Source organism: Heterocephalus glaber, unplaced genomic scaffold, assembly GCF_053883595.1.
Source record: "Heterocephalus glaber isolate CG9 unplaced genomic scaffold, H.glaber_assembly_v1.0 deba00001556, whole genome shotgun sequence".
Taxonomy (NCBI): Eukaryota; Metazoa; Chordata; class Mammalia; order Rodentia; family Bathyergidae; genus Heterocephalus; species Heterocephalus glaber.
Genome location: NW_028258347.1, coordinates 557,272 through 583,224, shown reverse-complemented (window position 1 = coordinate 583,224; position 25,953 = coordinate 557,272). Strand labels below are relative to the sequence as shown.

The window sequence follows — 25,953 nt, the reverse complement described above, 5'->3', positions numbered from 1 at the left end:
AGTTATCTCTCAGGTGGCTGGGCAAAAATAAAGTGCTGTGGGTGACAGGCAGATGGAGGGGACCCAGGAAGGGTTACACTCGGCTGATTAGAGAGGGAGCAGCCGGGATGGTAGAGACACCAGAGGATGCTCAGGAAACCCAGGGCAGGCGACAGGCCCGCTGAGATTGTGGTCTTCAGACCCCTGACGGTTAAGTCATCCTTTCTTTGTTTTTACAGTGACTTCTGAATCGCGCCTGCTGCTTGCTGGGAAACGAGGTCCTCCACCAGGTAAATGCAGGACACTTTTCTCCACAGTCTCGCTAATTCCCGACCCCAACATTTTATTTAAGCCTCACCTAGCCCAGTTGAGTGGGGCGCTGTGTTATTATCCTGTCTTACACGGAGGAGTTCAAGGTGTCAGAAAGTTAGGCCACTGGATCAACATGCACAAAGGTGTGCATCTCAGCCTAAATTATAATAAAAAATAAAACCAGCGGAAAGGAGGGGATCTGAGTATCTAACAGCAGGCAAATCGTATGTATTTAATTATGGTATTTCATTTGGTGGAGGCATGTGAGGTATTTCACTCTATACCAGATTAATAAGCTTCTTGTCCATTTCTAGTTTGCTAAAAGTTCTTACGAATGGATGTTGAACTCTGTTGAATGCTTTTTAATATCTACTGAGATGATCAAATGAACTTTAAAAAATCTTTTAATTTTTTGTGTTCTTTTACATTTATTGATTTTTTTAATGTTAAGCAACCTTGCATTACTGAGATAAAACCAACTTGGTCAGGGTACATTATAGTTTCTTTCTTCCTTTTTTTTTTTGGTGAGAGTAGGAAGAATTTATTGAAAGATAACTTCTGTCCAAGAGAGACAGAAGGGGAGCCCAGAAAGTGGGTAGCTGCCATTATATTTTCTACACTTGCTATATATATATAATATGCCAAGTTCTAGACATAAACAAGATTGGACAAAACATTTTTTTTCTGGTATTTTCCTTGTCAGGAGTGGTTTTTTAAAACATGAGAATTACTTGGTACTTGAATGTGTGGTGGAACTTGACAATAGAACTCTTTGAGCCTGATGTCTGCTTTGCGGGAAGTATTTTCACCTGCTGATTTAGTCTCTGATTTATTTAGATTTTCTATCTCTTCTTGAGTCATTTTTGTTAAATTATGCTTTTGATTTTATTGCATGTACACATTTCTGTTGCATCTGTGTGTGAAAAAGGGGAATTTCTGGGTCTTCTGGCATATGTTCAGCTACAGAAGATACTATCAATTGGTTTTCCAAAGTGGTTGTATTGATTAAAAAATTTACAGCCCAACTGGGAGTGTATGAAGTTTCTGACTTTTCCATATCCTCTCCAATATAAAAAATATATTTTTTAATTTCATGGAAGCTCTTCTTGTAGGTATGCAGTGGATAATATTATAGTTTTGATTTGCACTTTTCTGTAGACTGTTTTCATATGTTAATGACCATTTGGATTTCTTATTTTGTGCAAAGCCCTTTCAGGTGTTTTAAAAAGTTGGATTATCTTCTCAAATTATCTTTCTTATTTAATTGAAGACATCTTAAAAGGAATGTATTCTAGCTGGGGATTTAGCTCAGTGGTTCTGCTGCCTGCCTTGCAAATGCAAGGTCCTGAGTTCGATCCCTGGTACCAAAAAAAAAAAAAGAAATGTATTCTGCATTTAAGGCCATGGTAGGATGTATGTATTACAAATATCTCATCTTTCCTTTGATTTGCCTTTTTACTGTCAAGGGACTCAAATTCCTTTAACATAGTGTGAATTATTAGTTTTTCCACTTTGTAGTCAGCACCATTGTGTCCTATTTCAAGAAATCTTGGCCTTATCTGGAGATTACGAAGATGTGTTCTGTTCTGAAAGCTACATTATTTACCTTCACATTTTGCTGTGAATCATCTGGAAACATCTTAATTAGACACGATGTGACATAATTGGGATTCATTTTGTTTCCACATGAATATCCACACCCCCTTGTTTGTCAGAGCATTATGTGTGTATTCATTTATTTTGGTTGGGTTACTGAGATATAAGTAACAGTAAAATTCACTCTCATAAAATACCTGGTTTGGAAAGTTTTGACAAAGATATATAATGGTGTAAACCAGGCCGTGAGCACAGTGTAGAACATCTACAGCCCTGGACGGGTGTTCTACCTCCAGCCTTTGAGCACCAGGAGTGGATTTCTGTCTCTGTGTTTTTACCTTTTTCTAGGATATATAAATGGAATCATAGAGGATGTAGCCTTTTGTTTCACATTCTTCCACTTGGCATAATTTTCATTCATTTTTGTGAATGCCAGTAGTCTGTCCCTTTTCATTGTTGAGTGGAATTCCATGGGATCATGACTGCAGATTATCTCTTCACCCACTGGCGGACATCTGGGTTATTTATAGGATTTGACTACTGTGAATAAAGCTGTTATAAACACTCGTGAACAGCCTTTGTGTGGACACGTTTTCATTTCTCTTGAACATACTTCTTTTTCTGATAGGTCTGAGTCACTAGGAGGGGAGTTATTGCATCATGTTGGAACTGAAACAAGTACAAGGTTAGAATTAGAAACAAAGTCTCCAAGTTGTTTCCCTAGTGATTGTGCCATTTCACATTCCAGTCAGCAGTAAATGAAAGTTTATTTTTCCCCTTCAGCCTCTCCAGCACTTGGTATTATTTGTCTTTGTCATTTTAGCTATTAGAATTGGCATTAGTGTTATCTCATTGTAGTCTTAGTTTTCACTTCTCTCATGTTGAGCATCTTTTCATATGTTTCTTTGCCATCTGGACATCTTTTTGGTGAAGTGTCTGTTCAAACCATTCACCAGTGCTTTTTTATTTTTTTGGTACTGGGAATCAAACTTGGGACCTTGCGCTTGCGAGTCAGGTGCAGTACCACTGAGCTAAATCTGCGGCCCTCATTCACCAGTTTTTAATATTAAATTATTTGTCTTCATCTTATGGTGTTATAGGACATATGGTGTATTCAAACCCTCTATCAAATATGTGTTTTGCAAATACTTTTTCTTAGCTTCTACCTTGTTTTCTCATATTGTAACAAGTGTCGTTAGTTATATGATTTGTTTTAAGGTTAATTTTGTGTGAAGAAATGGTCTAAGTTCGCTTTTAGATGGATGTGTAGATTTTCTGGCATGACACTGTGAAAAGCTGTTTTCCTCCCTTTACTTTGTACCTCTCTCTCTCTCTCTCTCTCTCTCTCTCTCTCTGCAGTCTTAGACCACCTGCTGTTGCCCTTCAGTTCTTCGGTTCCTTTTTTTTTTAAAAAAGTTTTTCTTTCCCTTTGGTTTTTGTTTGTACATTTCTGTTGACTTTTTTTTTCTTTTTCAATACTAGGGATTGACCCAGAGCTTTCACACTGAGCTGTACCACCAGCCCTCTCTTTATTTTTTGTTTTGAGACAAGGTCTTGCTAAATCACTAAATTGCCTGGGCTGAGCTCAACCTTGTGATCCTCCTATCTCAGCCTCCCAAGAGTGCTGGGATGACAGACAGACACCACCATGTCCATCTCTATTGATTATCTTTAAATTTACTGATTCCTTTCTTACCTACCTCCTGATCAGCCTATCAAAGAAATTCTTCCCTTCTGACATTGCATTTTTATTTCTAGATTCTCTGTTTGATTCTTTCCTATAGTTTCCTTCTCTCTACTGAGCCCATCTTTTCTAGCATTGCTGGCTGCTCTTTCTATGACAGCCTTTAACATATTGATAGTTATTTTAAAGTTTCTTGATTGTTCCAAGGTCTAAACCATCTCTGTCTGGTTCTGTTGATCACTTTGTCTTGAAAATGAATTTTTTTCTTGCTCTTTTGAGTACCTCGTAATTTTGATTGAGTGTGGACAGTGCTTGTGGAAGAGCAGGAGGTAACTAAGGAAACCACAGCCATGCCTCTTCTGTAGGCTGCTGATGTGAGGGACAGGGTCAGTCTTGGCAGTAGTTAGCAACATCTGTAGTTGGTGTGAATTTGGGTGGGGTTGGCTCATGATGTCTGGGTCCTGGGTGGTCCAGATGCTACAGTTTCAGGTGTGGCCTGGAGTTGCCCAATGCCTGTCTCCCTGCCCCAGCACACTGGTTGGTATGAAGCTGTGGTGGTGCTGAGTTCTCAGTTCTCCTGGCCCAGCCTCACTGTTGGGTGGCCTTGGGATGGGGCTCTGGGAGGGTTCCTGTCCTTTGAAGAGCCAGTCTCTCTGCCTTGCATCTGTGGAGTGCTCACATGGGAGAGTTTCCTGCCTCTGCATCAGTGGTAGTATCTGTGCAGGATCCTGGACCTGAGGGTTTCTTGTTCTGCCCACAGGCAAATGGCAGGTATTTGCTTTTGTCCCTTCCCAGGAACAAGAGAGCCTTTGCTTGGACCTGGGAGCTGGGGAGGTTTGTAGGATGAAAGCTATGGTTTAGTAAGAAATAAAGTTCTGGAAGTGGCTGGAATCTCTTGCCTGTGTCCTACCACCGGGAGCATCTCTAGCCTCGGACTCTGCCCTCAAATTTCTCATGAGTTCCCACTCAGACCCATGGGAAAGCTTGGGAGACAGCTTGGGCTCCTCTTGGTCCAGAGGCTTGGAGAGTTGTCTGCTGTATTGCTAGCCCACACTTTCCCTGTAAAAACTCATTTGAATCTTACTTGCTTTCTTATTCCTGCTCTCATGATGGCCGCCTGTTGTGGTTTACATCCAGAATGGCCTCAAGAGCCTCCATACTCAGAGGCAGGGCTGCTGGATTGTGATTGGATCATGGGGCTCATAGCTGATTGACTGTTAGGAGGCGGGGCCTGGTGGGAAGAGGTGGTCACTGGGGGCGTGGCTGGAAGGGTCCATCTCCCTCCCTGGCTCCTCCTTTTTCTCCCTGCTTTCTGGCCGCCATGATGTGAGCACCTCTCTTCTACCACGCCCCTCTGCTGTTTCTGTCTTGGAGCCATCTGACCATGGATTGAAACCTCTAAAAACTGAGCCAAAATAAACCTCTCCCCTTTTAAGTTGTGGGTGTTGGGTATTGTGTCTCAATGACGAGAAAGTGAGTAAGACACTGCTTCCTTGTATTATTCTCTGCCAAGCGTGACATTTCTCATGTTCTCTTTCTCCTTGGAGAGCCATGTCACTTGTGAATTAGCTCACCGTGTTGCCTTGTGACCCCAGCTCTCTGATGTGCTCAGTACACCTCAGGATTTGGCTGGTTTAGCAGATTTAGCAGCTTTTTCTTGTTATTTTCTGTGGGTTTCTGTATCTTAAGTGGATGTGGCACTGTGTGCAACATTTTAGGAGTTACTGGTATTAAAGGAGAAATTTGATTGCAAGTAAAAATGCCAGTGAGAAATGAAAGAAAACTGAATCAAAAGAAAGCAATAGAACAACAATAAAAAACATAATAGGAACCTAGGAAGATTTAAATATTCTTTTCTTGGTTAGGGTGCATTTGACAACCTTTTTTCTTCTGAGGAAATCCATGCCTACAAGGGTAGCAACAGCACACTGGCTTATTCTGAGGGCCGTGGAAAGGGACAAAGGCTTGCCTCTTCCTGCCAGAATTGCCTTTGTGAGCGGGAGATGGGAAGAGACATGGAAAGGATACGAATGAGACTAGAGAACAGGTGCTGTAGAGAAGCCAGCTCCTCAGAAGACGGGTGTAAGATTGAGGGTCCTAGAGCAGGACAGCCGATGTCCGGGCTCCGGAGTGCAGCCTGCTGATTCCACACAGATCTCAGAGCTGCCCTCACCGTTCTGGGAGTGGGCTCCTCAACTTCAGCTGGGATCTATTCACCTTCCGCGGCACGGTTACCCCATCCATGGTGTTGGGACAGCAGCATCTCCATCCCTGTCGGGTGTGGAAAGTGCCAGGCCCATCTCAGCTCCGACGAAGCAGAATCGCGTTTTAACAAGATGAGGAAGAGTACTTCTTGTGCAGTTGAGTGTTTGAGAAGCAGGGTTTCACACAGTCATTGTTTCTATTTTTCCAGAGTTGACAGTACTTTTAATAATGACATTAAAAGCCTTCATATCAAAATATTGTGAAGGTTATTCTAAGGACACCCCGGGGAATAAGGCATAAAATTAAGGCATTTAAATGCATTTTACAGTCAAATTATTCAACTTAATTGAACAATTATCACTGATATGTATATTTAAAGCATCTTATTTTTCAATTTCCTCTTTGAGCTTTGTGTTCATGGAACTAAAAAATGCAACTCTTTGTTGTAAGCAGTGATTTTTGTGTTGTTTCCTCTTATAAAGGGATTTCTTGTACCACTTGTTATAGCCTGAGTGGCTGTGTGCCCCCAAATTCGTATGTGGAAAGTCAGCCAGAAAGTGGCTGTGTTAAGAGACGAGGGTCTTTGGAGGGTGATTGGATCATGGGGCAAGAGCCCTCATGACTGTGATTAATGCCTGTGTAAGAGAAGCCTGCGGGAACACATTTGCTTCTTCCGGTGAGATGCAGGAAGGACTGTTCAGGAAGCAGGCTCTCTCTCCCCAGACGCGGGGTGTGAATGCTTACTGTCTAGGAGCCACTGTCTGTGCTGTTCTGTTAGAGCAGCCCAAATCCACTAAGACGCCCTGAAGCCTTCTCCTAGGAGCAGCCTGCCTTTCTCTCCGTTGTGGCATCTGCCCCAAGATACAGGTCCCCGAGTGACGTCTCTGTGGGTGTTCAGAACCTGGCCCATGGGTTCTGGAAGTGAAGGAGTCATTCCTCTCTTGAGTTCTTGCCAAGAGCCCCCAGCTCTGCAACTTCCTGACGCTGAGCGTCTTGTGAGGCAATATTTGGAGTATGCTGCTGAAATCACTGTTTCCACAATTCAGTAAAGACTAATTTTACACTTATCCCGATTTCCTATTTTCCAAGCTTTTCTTTTTCCCTTTGATATCATAAAAAAAATGCTAGCCACAAAGGCTGGGTTATGTAGCATTTGCTTTCATTCTGTCTTTCTGTATGCATTTGGACTCAGATATTATTTAAACAATTTTATTAAAATTTTGTATGAGTACATGCTTGTGGTACATGGTGATTACATTCATTATGGAGGTAGGGACATGTGCATAGCTCATCTTTTTTCCCTTTTATTTTATGAAAAAAAAACCCCAAATTTTCATAACCAGGTAATGAATGAATAATGATGTAACACTGTGTATCATTATCTTCGAAGTTACTAAGTACAAGACGTAAACCAAAAAGATTCTTACAAAGAAGCAATATGATAATAACATAAAACTTGCTTTTCAATGAACTAGGATAAACTACTAGCATAAATGAAATGAATTAGATATATACTGAATTATTTTTAAAACAACAAAATAAAGAATTTGGAGAAGTATTTGAACTCCCTACTTCCTGTTTATCTGTCTTTTATTTTACTCTTTATTTCTTTGTTTCTCATAAAAGAGAAACCATGTGATATTCAAGCTTGTGTGTCTGACTTTCACTTAACATTATGTTCTCAAGTTGCATCTGTTTACTTATGAATGTCTCAAGTTTATCTTTCTTCGTGGCAAAGTAGTACTCCATAAATACATTTTCCTTATCTATTCACCTGTTGATGGACGTATATGCTGCTCTCAAGATTTAGCTATTATAAATTGTGCTCATATAAACATGGGTATGTACGTATCCTTGTAATATGGTGATTTTTAACTTTTGGGAAGATACTTAGGAGGGGGGCAGATGGGTCAAGTGGAATTTCTACTTTTAGCTTTTTTAGGAATCTTCACAGAGATTTCCATAGTGGTTGTACAAGTTTACCTTCCCACCAACAATGTAGTAGAGTTCCTTTTTCTCCATATCCTTGGCAGCATTTGTTATTAGTAGATTTCTTGATGATAGCCATTCCTTCTGGGATAAGATGGTATCTCAGTGTAGTTTTAATTTACATTTCTCTAACTGCTAGCAGTGATGAAAAATACATTTTTAATGTATTTATTGGCCATTTGTACCTCTTCTGAGAAGAGTCTATTCATTTCAGTTGCCTGTGTTTTTATTGGGTCTTTTACTTTAGGGTATCTAATATTTTTGAGTTCTTTATATAGTCTTAATGTTAGTCTTCTGTCCATGGAGTAGCTGGCATATTTTTTCCCTTTCTGTAGATTATCTCTTCACTCTGTTGATTGTTTCCTTTGCTGTGCAGAAGCTTTAAAATTTGATAAGATCCTATTTGATTTTTGGTATTATTTCTTGTGCCATTGGGGTTCTGTTCAGAAAGTCCTTGCCTATGCTTATGTCTTCAAGAGTTGTGCCTATTTCATCTTCCAGAAGATTTAGTATTTCTGTTTTAGCATTTAGATCTTTGATCCATTTTGGATTTAGTTTAGCACATGGTGAGATGTGGGTCTAGACTCACCCTTCTGCATGTGGAGATCCGATTTTCCCAGCACTGTCTATTAAAGAGGTTGTCTTTCCTCCAGTGTATGTTTCTGGCTCCTTTAATAAAGGTCAAATAGCTGTCTGTGCCTGAGGTCATTCCTGCTTCTTTTATTCTGTTCCATTGATCCACGTGCCTGTTTTTCTGCCAGTACCATGTATCAGCACCTGTTCTGTTTGAATCACTGTAGCTTTATAGTATAACTTCAAGTCCGAGGTGCATAACACATCTTAATACTTTTTATTCTCTTTCTTTCATTCTCTTCCTCCCTCTCACCTCCTTCTGTCTCAGGATCCCCTTCCCATTTACCAAAGATCTACCTTCCTATTTTCCGTTGTCTACCTCTGACTTCTTGGCACAAGACACAAAGTCAAAGCGTTGTGGCAATATCATTAAATCATTTTAACATATCTTTAATTTGAGACCATCACATATGTGTTCCAAGCAAGTAACCAGAAAAGGGCACTATGTCATGCTTCCCAGCTGAGTTGATCCAGGTAATGCCTTATCCTGGTCGACCTGGTCAATGAACGCCACTTTAATCTCAATGTTTACTCTTAGCTGCAAGGGAGGCTGGTAACTGTGTCTTTAAGTTGAGCAAAATCTGCTGCAAAAACAATCTGGCCTGAATTTGCCACCTCTAGACAACTAGATGTAGATGTCAGATTAACAAGGAGTCAAGTATTAGCTTTTGGAACATGCATGCTGCACTGGACCGTGAGCTTCAGTTATGAAGAGGTTTGGCTTTAATCAAGCCTCTTACTTTTATTGCTGAAATCTCCTTTTACAGAAAGGACCAGTGCATGTTACTGAGAAAAGAAATCGAGAGAAGGGAGGATTCCCAGACCTTTGTGTACTTCTCATACCCAATGTCAACAGTGCAAGAAATCACTCCCTCAAGGTATGAAGGGGAGAAATCACCTTCCAACTGCAAATCACCTTGCAACAAAATGCAAGAGGACAAGCATTTTTGTATTATGTGCCTAGGCAGGAATGTTGAGAAGGAGAGAATGATACTCCTTCTAATATTTGTTAATGTGTATGTCTGTCAACCATCTCTGTCTATCATCCACCCACCCATCCATCCATCCACCCATCCATCTAAATTTGATTGTTATGCATTATTACCAATGGTGATAATTGTGTTATATTCTTTGCTCCACCCATTTTCTTGCCTCTGTTATTAATGACCTTGCTGTACCGATGGGAATCTGTTATGGGAGCTGAGGAAGGGAGGATTCATGTGTGATGACATTGTGATACTCACATCACCGAGATGGGCAGCAGCTGCTGACAGATGGTAAAGAATGGGTAGACACACCTTGGAAAGGAGAGGCGGATTCCGGAGGCCCACCCAGCCCACTCTGTAGCCAGGAGACTGGCTAGGCTGCTCGGGAAGCTCAGGGCAAGATGCTTCATTCCTGTGCAGTGCTTCAAGAGAAACAAACAAGCAGTCAAGCACAGCAGAAGCCAACAGGTGCCCTTCCATGAGGACAGGTAGGGGCAACTGCCACCCCACCCTGCTGCCCCTCGGCAGCAGCGCACTGGATGCAGGTGCGTCACTGTGCACGGCAGGCCCTGGCCCCCATGCATCCTTGTCGCCCTTGCTGCCTGCTCTCATGCTGATCGGGAAAATGCACAGCGCAGACTCAGCCCAGGAGCTGGAGCTGATAGCTAATTGTCACTGCTGATTGCTTTGCTGACAGTGCTCTGTGGCTATTTCGGTTTTTCTTGAGAGTCCCTTAATTAGAGGAAATGACATCGCATGCTGTCCAATCAGCCTCTTGTCAGATATTATTACACATGTAGGAGAATCAGGCGACGTTGCCAGTTGTTTCTGCCAAGCTGGTATGAGGTTCGCAGCCGTGGCACAATCTGCCTGGGGCTGTTCCAAGGAGCTTTGTCCCTGGCTTGAGGCATGAGTGAGCCACTGTCCCACGTGGGCCCACTGAACCCGAGACTCCCGCAGGGGCTCCTGGTCAGGCTGCAGTGTCCCACAGAAAAGTCCCACCTCACCATGGCCATTGTCTAGATAGAACGGTAGCTTTGTGAAATGAGATATTGGAGGATCCTTTGATGTTGCTTTTGTGGCAAAATCAGAGATTCTTTCCGTTTTCCACGGGAGAAATACAGATGCAACACAATGATGGCATACGTGTGTTGCTGCGTTAGAAGTGCGTTCCTGTGCAGCACAGTGAGAGCTCACACTGCCGTGGCCCACAGGACCAAGGGGCTTGGATCACTTGGCACTGTAAGCTTGAAGAGTTGTATAGCTCTGAAGTCCAGAGCGTTTCCCGGCTCTCAGCACTCCTGAGGCTGCTCCTTGGAAGGCTGTATTTGGGAGCAGCATGTACACGCTTCATGTGTTTATCCACACAGAGACCAGGTATGGAAGATTTAAAAATCAGATTGCTTGTCAATAAGCACCGGTCCTCCTGATTCCTCATTCCTGGCATGGATTCATGTCATCAAAGATTCAGTGAGCTTGCTGGGTTCCTCAGGTTAACGAGGCAGTGGGAGACGGGATTTACACTGTAATCCAGCTGTTAACGTTCCCCGAGGTGCCACCTGGCTTTTTTTCTGGAGTTCCCAGCATTGGAGTAGAAAATAAAGAGAGCAGAAAAGTAAGAGGACAAGAATAGTGAGGATTCCATGGTGAGTCTGTGCACAGGGGAAGAGCAAGATGTGTGTGCATGTGTGTGCATGTGTTTGTGTGCGTGTGTGTGTGTGTGTGTAAGGGAGGAAGGGAGGGTTGGTTACAAAGATGGAGAAAGTGGTGAGCAGACATGGTGGGTGGGTGGAAGCCAATGAAGTCCGCACCTGGAGGACAGGGAAGGGGCAGGAGAGACAGGAAGTGACTATTACGTTTCCCGTGGGTCTGTCTTTGCTGCCCCAACTAAAGGGTAAAGAGGGCCAGGTGTGATACTTCTCCTCTACATCCTTCCAGTCCTGGGTGAGTGTGATAGTCCAGATGTGTGCTTCTACTTATCTCCTGAGGAAATTCAGCTTATTTATGGGGTTTGCAGAGGTCATTTGGTTTTGCTGATAAATGTCTTCCACATGTGAGGAAAGGTTTGAGGCGCCGGTTGGTTTGCACACACGGTGCCCTCTGAGGGGTTCCTGAGAGAGTCTCATGGTGGTACACGTACCCGATACACACCCTGCCTGAGGATAACTTTACTCAGTACGCTCAAGAGACAGGAATTACTGTCCCTAGGGAGAGCCCGGGGACTCTGGAAAGCCCCACGTGCCGGCTGTGTGCCTTGGGAGTAAAGCCCGAGGCCTGGCCTGCCCCAGACGCTCAGGGGCGATGCCCTCCAGAGCCTGGCCATTTCCCATGTTTGTATTTAACCGGCATGGCCCTCACAAAGGACTCCCACTGTGGAAATCACAGGGAATACAGAATAAAACCCCAACTAAAAATTGAACAAGAAGGTTCAGGCACGCTGGTGTCCCAATCCCTGTGTATTCCCGCGTCTCTTCCTTAGCCCGCTGGCCCTAGGGCAGCACGCTGCTGGAAGTCCTCTGAGAGAGCGCTTTCCATCCATCCCCGCCCCTGCTGGGACTGCGGGCCCCTGGCCCCTGCCTGTCCCTTGACGTGAGCGAGTGGCCTGTCCCACTTGTGGCCGCCCCTGGCATCTGCTCTCTGTGGATTTGCTCAGGCAGCATTTTAAGATTCCCTAACCTGCACCTCAGATGCCCAGACCTGGCTGGAATCCCGCGGTTACCATGGCATCCAGAGACAGGCTGTGGCCTCTCCAGGCAGGAGGACGGTGACCCACTGGGCAGAGCATTTCCTACCTTCTCTTCAGGGGACAAAAACGGCATTTATCTGAAGGAGGAAATCTGATTTCAGAACTTCACTCAACAGTTTATGTACTTTCCTTTCATCCCTGATAGGGAGGCTTCTTTCTGGATAAAACAGAAATTCGAACGACCCCAGCTAGAAAGTCCCTCTCAGCGTCAGGGAGGAGCCGAGGCCCTTGAGCCTCTCCATTGACCCGGGGCAGCAGAGGAGGAAAACGACAGCTGATTTCTCCCCTCCCAGAACAGTTCTGTGTTTCTTTCTTCAGGATAAATTCTACTGTGTGTACCTAAGGTTACAGTGTGATATTATGGGATATACACAGATAGGAAAATGGTTGCTATAGTGAAGCAGGTTAATAAATTGATCATCTCATATGGTTACATTTTTTTGACGAGCACCGGAAATCACCTTATTTAGCAAAACTTCCTGGTACAGTGCAGTTTTATTAAGTTCAATGCTGATTTTGGGCATCAGATCTCCAAACAGGTCTGTGCACCCTCCCGGCTGCCCTCCCTGGGTGTGCGCCCCACAGTCTGGCTTCACCCGCCCGGGCGTCTCAGCATCCGTATGTGCATCTTCTCCGGTATCAGCGAGACAGCGAGTGCTTTCCTCTCTGGTGGTGTAGTTCTTTGATGTCAATCTAATTCTCGTTAATTGCTAATCCCAAGCAGCAGAGCTTAGATCATGGGAAGGATTGCTTTTTATAAAGTCTTATTATCTGACATTTCTGCTTCACAGAAAGGGGCCCCCAGCTTTTTGTCTTAGAGTTGGAACACGAGTCATTCACTTCAGTTGCTTGACATTTTGTGCGACACTCAGCGATGTTGAAGCACTTTGAAATTATTTGATTCATGTGTGTTTGCAGTACGTGATGACCGGATCCATTGTGAGGAACTGGCACATGTACAGAGCACATCCTTTCTTTTTCCTTCCCCTCCCTCCTGTCTTCCTCTGTCTCATGGTTATTTGAGCTACAAACAGTAATAAACCCCCTGGAGGCAGAGACATAGTTTTAAAAAATTCCTGTCTTTTTTTTTTTTGAATGAGGGAATTGAAGGTGTATAGGAAAGGCATAAGTTTACCTGTGTCTTAGAGAGATTTTCCTTTTCTTTTTTTCTGGCTGGCCCTGAGAATTAAATTGACATAAAACATATGAACAGGAGAAAGGCATAGATTTATATAATGCAGGTTCACGTGACGCAGGTGCCTTCCCAGGGAGATGAAGACTGGAAGGAGCACTAGGTCACCCACTCAAGCAGGACTTGGGCAGAGACGAGGTGCCATGGACGGGGCTGGGCCAGGTGGATGCCTGGGTTTCTCCGTGACAGGAATAGGCCGGTGCCTAGGGTGGGTTTGTGCAGGATTCCCTCGGGTGGCTTCTCACCGGGTGCAGAGAATGCCACTCCCTTCTGGTCCAGGGAGGGCGCCTTTCCCAGGGGAATTTCATCTCCTGCTTCCAAGGAACAGAGTGTGGGTCAGGGTGAGCTTGAAACTGTTGGTTTTCTTTTGCTGTTTGTTTTAAAGTGATTCTAATTCAAAAGAGCTCATATGCCAGAGCAACATGTTTCGGTATGGCACATTTAAACTTCAAGGATCGGAAGTGCCTCTTTTAACCTCTGTACCCTGATTCAGGGTGGAGGTCTTGTCCTGCTGTGCAGGGAGAGCCCATCGCTCCTTTGGTGTTGTCTGCCTACTTGGTCTGCCTCTCAAATTTACTCTGTGCTCCTTGAAAGCTGAGGTTATCTCACTGTCAGATCCTCGGGGCCTAGAATAGTGCCTGGCACATAGCAGGTGCTCAGTGAACAGCTTTGTTAAGAAATGAGTAGAATGCCAACACTTTTGTGTCTCCCCGCTCGCTCCCCTCTTCCGCATGCCAGTGGCATCGAAGATGTTGACTATAAGAATCATATCTACAACAAACAGGCAAAAGTATGGGCAGAGAGGGGTTGTCAGTCTGTGAAGATAACTGAGTGTAGTGCCTGTCCTCAGAGGCTCAGTGTCTGTTTGGAGAAGCAGTCACTCCTGGGGCAGGGCAAGGAAAATCACCAGCAGACCGTCCTCCTGGGGACTCTGAGTTGTGTGTGGGAGACTGGAAGGACTCACTGACCACACTGTTGATCTAAGGAGAGAGGAACAGCGCTGCTGTCATTCCTCTTTGGTTCCCTCATTTCCTGTACTTTTTCAGGTGTATTTTTGATGTAAGACTCTAAATCCAGGGACTGGTGGAGGGGTGAATCATTCTCATTAACTGGAATAGAACTTGAACTTGGACAACGCTCTTTCTTGCCATCGGCTGTTTTCTTTGAGCAGTCCAGTCATTGTGAGTGCGTCAGTACACAACCACTTCCGCCATCTCCACCCGGCTAAGCGCTCCCAGGTTCCTCGAGCTCAGCCCTCAGACCTGCTGCACTTTCAGCTGCTCACATCCTGACAGAACCAGGGTCTGGGAAACAGCTCGTTTTCCTTAACAAAGATTTTATTTTGGAATCATTTTCTATTTATAGAAAAGTTGCAAAGATGGTATGGAGAGTTCCTGTATTTCCTTCATCTAGCTTCCTCTAGTATGAACTTTTTTTCTTTCTTTCTTTCTTTTCTTTTTTTGTATTAAATTCTTTTATTGGTACATTGTAGGTATACAACACAATTACATTTCTCATTGGGAATTGTACCTTTACATGATGCATCTTGGTTCTTATTTTTTCCCCATTCCTAGCCCTCCCTTCACCCCCTCCACCCTTCCCTATTTACAAAGACTTTATTTCCATTTTTTCCATTTCTCATCATTTTTCCTTTCCCTTCTTTCCTTTTCCCTGCCCCTCCCACTACCCCTACCCCTTTGGACCTTTTCTTCCTATTTTGCATTATCGATTATTTATTCTAATCATTGGTACATTTTAGGTATACAATATAATGACATTCATCATTGGAGATTTGCACCTTTACATAGTCTCTCTTGGTTCTTATTTTTCACCCTTGCCCAGCCCTCCCTTCAACCCCTCCGTGCCTCCCTATTTAGAAAGATTTTATTCCTATTTTTCCATTTTCTCATATTAATCCCATTCCCTTCTTTCCTTTCCCCAACCCCTCCCACCTCCTTCCCCTTTGCCCCTTTTCTTCCTATTTCACATTATCTGTTATACCTTTTAGTCCTTATTTACACTTTCAGTTTCTCACACCTATCTTTCTTTTTTCTGAGACAGGGTCTTGTTATGTAGTTCAGACTGGACTTGAACTCACTATGTACCCTTGACTGGCCTCAAACTTGGTGATCCTCCTGCCTCAGTCTCCCGAGTACTGGGATTATGGACATACGCCACTATGCCTGGCTCTGAACTTATTTGTCAAAATTAGTCAGCAAAGGTGCAGTCATCATAACTAAGCAACAGACTGTTCAGATTTCTCCAGTTTCCTCCAGTGCCCCTTTTTCTGTTCAAAGCAGGATGTCGTTTTCTCTAGTGGCCATATTTCCTCAGTCTCCTTGGGCCATGGTGGTTTCCCGGGCTGTCCTGGGCTCTCCTTCCTATCCTGAGTGGCCCCAAACCCAGCTTCCTTGGTCACAGGCCCAGCAGAACCCAGAAGGTCCACCCTGGAGGACCCTGGAGAGGTTTAACAAATTTAACCAAGCCCTGTTTACAGACTCGCAGTCAGGGCTGAGGGAACAGCGAAGGGTGTACGGAGCAGTCTGCAGTGACGGCGACTCGGTCTGGGAGGGGTAAGAGGGCAGTGGGACCACCGGGCCGGGAAGCCGTGGAGGGGCCCTTGGAGAACCAGGAGGAAGACAGACTCTGGACTTGAGCTCCTCTCCCTGGGCCTCCCGAACTCAACACGAGGCAACAAGCCAGAGGGTAGGACAGGGACGGCCCATTGCTGGCCACAGACAGGCAGCGGGTGGTGAATGGATCTGCGTGAGTTGGATAAAACAGCGCCTTTTATTTTCCTGTTCTGTTACTTGGCTCCGCGTAGTTTTTGAAAGGAGTGACAGTTACCTGTTCTGCAACATAGCAAATTAAACTCTGGGCACTAAAGGAAAAGATTTGGAAACTGTTCTTCATCTTTCTTTTGTATTTGCAAAAGGCTGCAAACACAAGTGGAAAAGAGGGACTATTGGTCAGGCAGCCCCAGGACCACAATCTTCAGAAGTGCAGTCTCCTGGGGTTTGCTCAGCGGGGGTGTTTTGTTCTGTTTTATGTTGGGGTGTGTGGGTGAGATTTCTTTTCCCCATATCAGGTGAAGAGTAGATGTAATGAAGGAGGAATATCAGCTCTGATTTCCATTCTTTGACATTAAGTTTGCCATTCTGTACGGGAGGCTTGGAGAAGCAGAAGGCTGGGTGGGGTTGGCCTCGCTGCACACATTTTTCGTGGACAAGGGTATTGTGTCACCTCCTGGAGGGGAGGGGTGCGTCTTGGATTGTTTTGTGAAGGGGGTGCCCTGCCGCTTGGCAGGGAACAGAATTTACCTCCAGGGTGCAGTGCGGAGTTCAGTGAAGGGCAGCAGTGGGGTGGGGGCCTCTAGGAGGGGCAGGGAGTCTGGCAAAATGCCCCTTGTGTCAGAAGCTCCTGAGTTATTGCCTGTAACATTGGCTTTGGAGGAAGTACAAAGTAGATGCATTAAAGCAGTGAGCAAATCTATTTTTTTAAAGAGCCAGTGTTATTGTTTAAAAATGACTGCTACTTACTTAGCCTGTCTCTAAATTTTGGTGCAGAAAGTCTGTTTCCCTGAGGGGGTCTCAGCCCCATGGTGTGGCCAGAAAGGTGTGGATCTAATACCTTGGACGCCGCGTCTGCCCTCCCCAGGCTGGAAGGAGGATGCAGCAGAGCTGTCGCCCCGCTTGGCCTTTTCAGAGTTAAAAGAGCTATCACAGCCTGTGTGTGCTTCTCGTCCTAATGGGCTGTCTCTGTTGGAGCTAAATGTAATTACTAAATAATCCTTTCCAGTTGTGCATTGAATATTTGTGCATGAATTATTTAATGAAAAGAGACCCAAATGGCAAGTCGTGGGAAGGCTCATTTCTGGGAAAAACATTCGCTCTAACCCACCCCAGGTTGCTGGTTATTGGAGAACAAAAGCAAAGCAGCAAAACGATGCTCAGTGATGTTCACCAGACCTGACCCCGGGATCATCGAGGCCCTTGGGCTGTGAGGCTCTAAGGAGAGAGCTGGAAGCCACGGGTGGCAGCAGGTTCCGAGAGGTTTCTGTGGCCCAGGTTTTCAGGGGGTAATAAATAGCAGTGCCTGGTGGGGCTATCCTCACGCCTGACGCAGGCCTCGCTCACCAGCCTACTCTGCCTTTGTTCTAAGTAACCTGCCATTTTCTTCCTGTATTTGTGATGGATTCTTGGGCAAATTTGTCTTCATCTAAAAGTTTCTTGGAAAAAATAAAGTCATGCTCTTTAAAAATACTGCTGTTTGTGTGCTGATGTTGCTGATTAGTTTCGACTGTCTCCGCTGTCCATTCGCCTGTGACAGTGTGTGGCCTGGCTTTGTCTGCAGGTGTATTGGGTACATGAAAGTGTTGGGTGAAAAGATCCAAACATGTCATAAGCTCTTCGCTCTAATGGCCCATTGGCTCAAAGTTCGTGGGTTTTGACTCAGAGCTAAAATAAGTGTAACTGAAATTTTGGGCCAAGCCAACCAAAGCCCGTGCATCGCGTCTTCTCGTAGGACCGCCGTGGCTCTGAGTGGCTCCGAACCACTCAGTGTACACACTGAGACCTTTCTGACTCGGTGGATCTGACCCCACGAGGGGCCAGGGCAGCCCGGTGGTGGCCAACGCTGATGCGTCTGCAACTGTCACCTTCCACATTTCCTCAAGGTCAGGTAATGGCTGTGGTGGCCCCTGTAGTTCTCCAGGGTGGTGGTTTCCTTCCCGCGGATGTCGTCTGCCCGCCCGGCCTGCTGTGTGCAGATCCCCTCTGCAAGCCTGCTTGTCGCAGTGCTCCTTGCCCTTGTCACACAGGCCTTCCCCGATTTGGTTGGGCCTCAATCGGGCCCTGTCTCTCCTTCAGCTCTCTGGCCAGGCATTGCCCGCAGAGGGAAATCCCTGTTGGTGTCGGTGGGCACACTCCCGTGGGCACACACTGGGTGCCACGGGAGCGGTGCTGCAGGTGCTCCTCCAGGCCCTCGGGCGGGAGCGCCTCTGTGCTCAGTTAGCTTCCAGTTTTGTGTGGGGCAGGCAGCACATTGTGTGTGGCGGACAGTGACAGAGCTGGCCTCCAGTCAGCATTCCTGATGGCAAGTTTTCCTTTGAGGATAACTCTTCAGCTTCCAGCTGGAAAATTATACACACAGTCCCCTCAAGGCTGCTAATGTGGCGTCTATTCTAAACACTCTCTTTGCAGAAGTCTCTGTAGAATTCATAAGTTTTAAAGAGAAAAGCATCTCATTACTGCATTCCTCTGGTTAAGACACAATTCACCGAATGCCCATTGAGTAGCAGAGCTCTGGCAAACACTTGGCGAACCAGGATGTGTGAAATCGCACTGAGCAGAGTACTTGGAACACAGCTGTCAGACAACTTAGGTTATTAACTTCAGGCCCAAGGAAGACTGGATTCCTGGAGAGCTGCAGTGGAAGCTGAGGAAGAGCATCTGTAGTCTGGGGACTGGAGTCGGTCGTAGGGTGCTCTTGGCAGAGACTGGGCAGAATTTGTGAATAGGAAGTTGCTGGAACAGTCAGTGGGCTTGAGGACACATGGTGTTGTCAGGCTTTGTGTGGGTTGTCACGAGAGTAGGTTGTGTTTTTATTTAGAACATATTGGTCTTGAAGAGCTGGTGCTGAGTCTTTGCCTTGCACATCATGGTTTGTGACAGTTTTTCCCTGTTGTGAATTATAGTGCAGTTTTGCAAGTTGAGGTTTCTGTTTTAATTTTCAGCTCCATCACATCATAGCTGTGAGCTGGACTGATTTTCCTGCTACCAGAAGAATAGTGACACAGAGCCTGACCCCCAGGAGCTCCCAGTCTAGTCACAATCTACTTTGATGTGTCCCATAAGAGAGACAGATAAGGCGATGAGTTTAGAGGAGGCAACTAACTTCTTAAAGAATTATCATTTTGTTGAAATCCTACCATACGAGGGCTCTGCATTTATTTGCTAGGCAAGTTGCATACATTATTTTGTTTAATCCCCAACAATCTTATGAATCAGTTGCTGTTTTTTCATCCTCATTTTAAAGTAAAGAAACTGAGCTGCAAAAAAGTTAAAAGCTGGATCACCCAGATAAGAGATATTAAGGTCAAAGGCAGCGGTGGCGAAACTTTTAGAGCTTTCAATGATAATGAATAGCCTGCTGTGGCACGTGTGCCATAGGTTTGCCATCCCTGGTCTAAGGCTATGTCTAAGACATTGCTGGATACAATGCCTGTGCTTTCTGTTATCTCTAAAGTAGACCCTTGAAGTAGCTAGCACTCTCGATCCTGTTGCATTGTTGAGGAAACTGAGGCGTGGGGATGTGGATTGATGGTCTGGGACCCCATAGCAGAGGCAGGACTTGGACCCAGACATGGGCAGTGTGCGTGCCTGGGCCCCACACGTAACCACTCACTCTGTGGCTCCTCTTTAGCCCTCGTCATTGTTGTTGGACTCTCACACCTGTATCCTTTTTAGTTTTTCAGTTTCTTTTTTTATACTACATTTTTCAATGCATAACATTTACACTCATCTTGGGGAACCATCAGAAGAGTCTTCAGTCCCCATGGCCACCCCGTGTCACTCCTGCCTGAGGCCAGACACAGATGTCTGCGCCCATGCTCGAGTGCGGCTCCAGGTGAGCGGCCGCAGCCTGGGCGTGGGCTGCCTGGTCACTGGTATGGACCAGCTCCGGAGGTCCCTTCCCGCTGTGGGAGCAAGGGCCTGGTCCCTAGGGGTGGGTTTCCTTGTTAACTCACAATGCACTGGTTATCCTGTCAATTAATATTTCTGAGAAATTTATGTTTTGAGCTTTTATAAATAACATGCATAATTTTGGTTTCTTAAATAATCATTTTAATAATAGAATTTCAGAAATTCTCTTGGCCTTAGGAGAGGATCCTGTCCCTTTGCTGATCCCCATCTGGGTAGCATGAAGACGCGGGCATGAGAACAGGGCCATTGGGCTTTTGGAGACTCTGGCCATTCTGTCTGCTGTGGCCTGGCTCCAGGGGGAAAGGTCCCCGCAGTGTGCTTGCTCAGGTGGCTTCAGCTCTGGTACCTTTCATGCTGGAAGCATCTTGCTGCATAGTGCTGTAGAAATGTCCTTTCCATGCAACATGGCCTGCACAGGACCCCGGAGACTTCAGCTGTGCTCAAGCTAAGAAACAAGGCCTCACCCAGTTCTGGAGAAGAAGACTGGGCTGGCGTTGCTGACAGCTGGTGTGGCTTCCAGGCATCCTGCATAAAGCCCGCTTCTGCCCCAGCTGGTGGTCTGTAACCTTCTGAAGTGTCTGGACCTCCGGGCCCCACCTTGCTCACGGACACCTTATAAAACCCGTGTGGATGCTCCTGCCTCCTACCTCTCTGACTCCCTGTGCATCTCTTGACCCAGCCAACCCTGCCCTCTGCAGGGGGCTGACCTTGTGTGCTGTCCCTGGAGGTCCCTGTCTTGCCTCTCTGCTGGCACCAGAAGCCCGTGTCGCCCTTGGCCCTCTCTGGACTCTCTTGGCCCCTCTTCTTGCCTGGAAGGACTTAGGCACAGAAGTCGGAGAACCTTTCTGTAAGCTTCTGCAAGTTTCTGGATTAGTTCTTTTCCTCCTGAATTCTCGTCTAGGAGGTCAAAGAGATTTCAAGGCGAAAGTTTTTGTATTTGTGGGGTTGGTGAAGGCTGACTCCCCCTCTTCTCCGACTCCCACCCTGGGGAAGCTGTGAAGCTCTGAGGACAGTGGCCTCATGGGCACAAAGACCACTGGTGGCATTTCCTTGCTGGACAAGGAGCACCTGATGACGCAAGTGGCCGTGGCAAGGCTGTGTCACCATGTGGTCTCTCTTGGTGAGGCAGGTACCGTCAGACGTGGGAGAGATGGATCTTTTCTATAAAAATAGGAAGCTGTCCATTTCCTGCAAGCTGGAAGATGATTCATCATGCCCTTTACCACACTCAAGAAATAATGAAGTACACCTTCCCTTCCGCCTGAAGCGCAAACCATAGAAAAGCTATTTTCTACCACTGTCATTTATGGAACGAAATTAAAACCAAGCCAAGATGGAGAGAGCGTATTTTTGCCTAGAGAAAATCAAAATGACAGGATTAGTGGTCAGTTGAGGGCCTGACCCACATGGGCACGAGGGTGTTTGTTCCCAGATGTTTGCTGAAGGGAGCTGGTTCTGGGAGTTACCCATGTGGTGTTGGTTACCGAGTCTGAGGCAGGAGGCTGTGCTGAGGAGAATGCTGCGCGCCCTCATGCTCGGACATCTGAGACACTGGCTTAGAATCAGAATGCTGCACCTGGATTGGGCCTGGCTCTTCATTTCTTCCCTCTGATTACTTTGAATTCCTCAGGGCTGAATTTGAAGCGGAAGCCCATCTCCTCCCTGGCTTTGTCACAGCTGGGTTTGTCATGCCTTCTGAGCCTGCCCATACTGTCTCGAGGGGCTGTGTTTGGTGTGATGCCCCCTTCTGTGCACTTCCTGCAAGTCGGGACTGTGACCTCAGTACCCGAGGTAGAGTCTGACATGAGTACTGCTCCCTTTGGAATGACTGAGTGATCGAACGAGTGGTGCTCAGATGCTGTGTTTTTCTCCTTTTGTGCACAATCCTGAAATAAAAGAGCCGGATGAATTCTGCAGGGATATGGCAGGGATCATGCAGGCTCTGGACAAAAGCATTGTTCCTGGTACTGTGCTTACCGTTCAGGCCTGCTGGGACTGTTATTTAAGGAAACATCTGGTGAAAGGCTCTGTTAACCCTCTGAGTGAAATTACCAGGGAACGTGAAGTTTTAGAAAGCATCAAAGCCAGAAGAATGAGTGTAAATGCTTCTTCTTGCTACTCCTGTATTGGAACTGAGGAGAAGAGGGCCCAGGGCCACGCCTCTGTAGACCAGGGTGGACGTCGAGCAGCAGTAGGTCCAGTCCGAGGAGGGTTAGTTGAGTGAGGTCATTAGTCCTGGGAAGATGAAGGATTCTGGGGAGCCAGGAGAAGAACGTGGGCTTCCCGGAAGAGCATCCAGGGCAATGACATTTCCTGTGTCCTTGGAACTGGATGGGGACAGTTCCCAGAACCAACATCTGTATTTTGAGGTTATATAATTGAAGAATACATTACTGCAACTCGAAATATTACCCTGTCACACAAAATTTTATGGTTCTATTAAATCAACATGCTCTAGTGGGATGGGTTGGTGGGTTGTTGCCATCTTTTAAAAAAAATGTTGGTAGGAGCATCTTTATGTGTGCAAAGTCTCTTGTTTTCCTGCAGGATGGATTAGCCTTGTGAGAAGTGGGAGAAACAGTTTTATGGTTCTGGACGCCCATGGCCAGAATCTGCTTCAGACGCCACAGCGAATACATCAGGGGAAGCCACAGCTCCTCGTGAAAGCGCAGAGCCATGTGCTATGCTCAGCGACATCTGCCGCTTTGCGATCTGTTCTTGCTGTAAACCTGAAACCATGTTCTCCAAGTTGCTCCCTCTCTGTTACCTGCCATGCAGCCCACGTAAAAGCTAGTTTCCTCTGAGGGTTGCAGTCAGCATCCCAGTCAAGGAGACACCTGACAGTCAAAATCAGCTAGCTGGGCTCAGCGGCACACACCTGTAATCCCAGCACTCGGGAGACTGAGGCAGGAGGATCACCGGGAGTTGGAGGTCAGCCAGGGCTACACAGTGAATTCAAAGCCAGCCTGAATTACACAGCAAGACCCTGTCTCAAAAAAACAAAATCAGCTAGAAAAATCAGTTCCAATATTTGCTGTATCTCTTAAGAACATGAAATGGAAATTCTTTAAATGGGAAAGTGGCATGTCTGTCCTCCACAGCCCGTCACAGGCTGCAGTCCCTGCTGCTGCTCCTCTCTCCCCGCCCTCCCTCTCCCAGCAGGCTTTGCTGTTTCTTTTTGCAGACACAGACACATCCTACCAGTTCCACATCCAGCCATCTTCCCGAAAGCCACCATGCCTGCACATGCCTGCCTCAGAACCTCTCCTGGGGACAACCTCGACATCTTCTGGGGTTGTCCCACACCAACCCACACTTCACCCCAGGAGGGCAAACCCCAACACTGCCCTGACACACCAAGGTCCCTGCCCTCGAAGCAGAGGGACTGAGGAAGGCCACACAGCCGGGTGTTAATCACGCTGTCCTGGTCACAGGCAGTGGTTGCAGTAGCAGTAAGAGCTGTGCTCAGTGGGTTTTCAATACAACCCAGACACGGCTCTAAGCGGCATGGTCACGGAGCCCTCATAACGACCCTATGAATTCACCAGCGTTACCGAATTCACGCTTCTGGTGAAGAAACGGAAGGAGAACTGTTTTAAGTGGTCTTCTCAGTGCCACACCGTACGTGACAGAGCTGGGATTTGAATTAGAATCTGGCTTTTAACTACTGTAATACGCTGCTTCCGTTTGTCTGCACACTGCTCCCTCTGCGTGCTCGGGCAATTATTCCAGGTCTCCTTGGAAATCAGTCCTCGCACACTTGAGCCCCTGATCTGAAATGGGGTAGCATTGGCATGGAGTCTGCACACATCCTCCTGTATAATTTAAATAATTGTGAGATTACTTGTAACGCCTAACACAATGCAAACAGTTGTTATAGGGTATTGTTTAAGGAATAATGACGGGAAAAAGTCTGTACAGGCTGAGTATAGATGCAACTTCTTTTCAGAGTATTTTCAGTCTGTGTTTGCTTGAATCTATGGGTTTGGTGCCTGGACAGACACAGGGGCAGCAGTATGCACCCATAAATACATATACATGTGTTGATGTTATGTATCACACAGATAGCTTTTCACATTTCTCTTATTTTGCCAAAGCATACAGCAAGAACTTGAAAACAGCGTGGAGTGCCTGTTTCTTATGAGTGGCTTCTTTTCATTAAGAGCCATGTTTTAGGGAACTGTGTGCTACTGTCTATGCCCATCCAGCAGTGAGATCTTACTGACTCAGGGCTGGGACTTGCTCTCGTCGCTTCCTGTGAGGAGAAAGCCTGCTGAGGAGAAGGCAGAGATGTAACCACCTTGGAATCCGGAGTTCAGATCCAGTAGGACAGGATGCTGCCAGGGAGCCGCCAGGACTCTTCAAGAAGAGGATTGGTAATTTCAGTCCCTCTACCCACTTCTCAAGTCCTGCACTCAAGTCCTGTGCCCCTCTTTTGTTTTTGATACGTCAGCTGTCATGTTGTATGTGGCCCATTCTGTGGCCTGCTTCGTGCTTTCTGCCCGAGACAGCGTGTGACACAGCTCAGAGGCCCCTTGCCTTGGGAAAACTTGCTTGCAAGTTGGATACATGAGCGCAGCTTTCTCAGTTGGAGAAGAATGTGGACTTCTGTTTGTCTTGCTCGAGAAGGGAATGTCTAGCAATTGTGGTCACTCGTCGCAGTCCAGCTGCCAGGACAAATATCATTTGGAAGTGGGCTTTGACACTCTGCCCGTAACCCGCCCTGCCCAGAGGGGCGGGGCCTGGGAGAGGAAGCGGGAGGGGTCGGGATGGCTGGGCCAAGGCCACTTCTGCTGCTGACCAGCGGCTGGGGTCACTGCTTCCCCTCTCTGAGGTGCCTGCCTTCATCTCTGCAGACGCTCTTGCTAAGCACTTCCTGTGGTCTTCACCACACACAGCCGACGCGAGATGAGCCTCTGGAGCCTGGAAGGGCTGCCCCCGTGATGGTTTGACGGAGGGGTCCCAGGCGAAGGGAGCAGGGCACTGCAGCCACCTCTGCGCCTGGCTCAGGCTCCAGGTTGCCCCGTGGAGATAATTTCCTTAAGACTGGGAACTTGTGAAATGAAAAATATTTTTGGAAGGATCTTTTCAGCTGTTTGATGTAATTATTTACTTCATTTAACCCAACAGCAGTGACTTAGCATAGAAGATACTCAGACCCCCGAGCTGGGCTATAGGTGCTCTTGGAGCAGCAGGAGGGATGTAAAGGTGACCAAGATGTGGCTCTGCCCTGGAAGGACCGTGACAGTGGGCAGGGGATGGGTGAATCTGCATAAATAGCACGAGCGATGTGGGTTTAGCGTTTAAGTGGAGAGCGAGGCTGCTGCATTGCTGCAGTCAGGGTTTTTTTTTAAATTGAGATCAAGCTTGAACACGAATTTGCAAGATGTTTGACTGCAAAAAAGACATAGGGAAGGCTCTGTGGTTTGGCAGAGAGCAAAGTTTTAGAGTCGGCAATAACCAGGGCAGGCTGGTGGGGATCACAGCTCACAACCAGGTGAAACCACGCTACTCCAGGTGCGACAAAGAAGAAAATCAGTGCCCTGCAGCTAATCAAAGGGAAGCGGAGGGTTCTGTTAGATGGGAGACTTTGGGGACTTCAGGTTGTGGGCATTTGCAGGGTTGTTCGGAGGGGAAAAAACCCAAGGGCTTCGCTTCTCAACCCTTGCCCCTGGAGTGCTACTGAGCCGGTGTTTTTAGAATTTGATCTGATGGTCTTTCTAGGAATAAGTGTTGAGTACAAATAATCTTGCCAGCAAAGACAAGCAGTGTGGGAAGCCAGAGGACATGCGTGAGGGACCCTAAAGAGAAATGCAGGGCTGGGAATGTTCATGCATGTCTGGTTCCGTGGCCCCAGTGACATTAATCTCCATCCTCTTTCCTTTTCTGGTTTTCATAGCTTTCGGAATTGAGCAAAATGTCAGAGA

General features: G+C 46.4%; 1 protein-coding gene across 2 annotated transcripts in view; it reads left to right on the top strand.

Annotated features, from left to right (window-relative positions):
* Positions 1 to 25,953, top strand: part of Ncald (neurocalcin delta) — a 383,940-nt gene that overhangs the window by 120,870 nt on the left and 237,117 nt on the right. For both annotated transcript variants that reach the window (XM_087190755.1, XM_004850229.4), the window contains exon 2: positions 219 to 269. The gene's annotated coding sequence lies outside the window, so the exon portion shown is untranslated. The remainder of the gene's footprint in view (positions 1 to 218; positions 270 to 25,953) is intronic.